Raw genomic sequence first — 1,216 nt, 5'->3', positions numbered from 1 at the left:
TTTTTTTTTTTGAGACGGAGTTTCACTCTTGTTACCCAGGCTGGAGTACAATAGCGCGATCTCGGCTCACCACAACCTCCGCCTCCTGGGTTCAGGCAATTCTCCTGCCTCAACCTCCTGAGTAGCTGGGATTACAGGCACGCACCACCATGCCTGGCTAATGTTTTGTATTTTTAGTAGAGACGGGGTTTCACCATGTTGACCAGGATGGTCTCGATCTCTTGACCTCGTGATCCACCCGCCTCGGCCTCCCAAAGTGCTGGGATTACAGGCTTGAGCCACCACGCCCGGCTTCGTCTTGAAATCAAGTAAACTACCCACCTCGACCTCCTAAAGTGCTGGGATTATAGGCGTGAGCCACCAAGCCCAGCCTTTAAAACTTTTTATTATGGAAATTTTCAACATATATCCAAGTAGAGAAAACAGTAAAATAAACCCCATTTCAAAAACTGATGGCTGGCCCAGTGCAGTCACTCACACCTGTAATCTCAGCACCTTGGGAGGCCGAGGAGGGAGGATTGCTTGATCCCAGGAGTTCGAGACCAGCGTGGGCATCATAGCGAGATCCCCATCTCTACAAGAATAAAAGTTAGCTGGGCATGGTGGCATGCACCTCTGGTCCCAGCTACTTGGGAGGCTGACGCAGGAGGATCACTTGAACCCAGTAGGTCAAGGCTGCAGTGAGCTGTGATCACACCACTGCACTCCAGCCCTGGTGACAGAACAAGACCCTGTCGCAAAACGAAAACAAAACAAAAACTGATGGCTAATCTTGTTGCCTTTATACTTTCACCCACTCCCCCATGCCCAGAATACTTTGCAGCAAATCCCAGATATCATATCATTTCATTCGTAGATTTTTTCAGAGATATCTCTCAGCACTAAGGACTTTTATAAAAGAAGATAACCACAGTACCGTTAATACCTACCATAACAATAATTCTTTTTTTTTTTTTTTTGGCTTCTTACTTATAGAACAATAATTATTTCATATCAAGTATCTATGTTCACATTTTCCCAATTGTCTTATACTTTTTTTTTCTTTTTTTAGACAGAATCTCACTTTGTCGCCCAGGCTGGAATGCAGTGGCGTGATCTCGGCTAACTGCAACCTCTGCCCCCCGAGTTCAAGTGATTCTCCTGCCTCAGCCTCCGAGTAGCTGGAATTACAGGCATCCACCACCACACTGTGTAGTAAAAAGCTAAATATTAATTT

The sequence above is a fragment of the Sapajus apella genome, unplaced genomic scaffold (assembly GCF_009761245.1).
Source record: "Sapajus apella isolate SASKATOON/1434 unplaced genomic scaffold, GSC_monkey_1.0 scaffold125, whole genome shotgun sequence".
NCBI classification, from domain to species: Eukaryota; Metazoa; Chordata; class Mammalia; order Primates; family Cebidae; genus Sapajus; species Sapajus apella.
The sequence above is the reverse complement of the archived record's forward strand: the minus strand, read 5'-3'. Positions refer to the sequence as shown.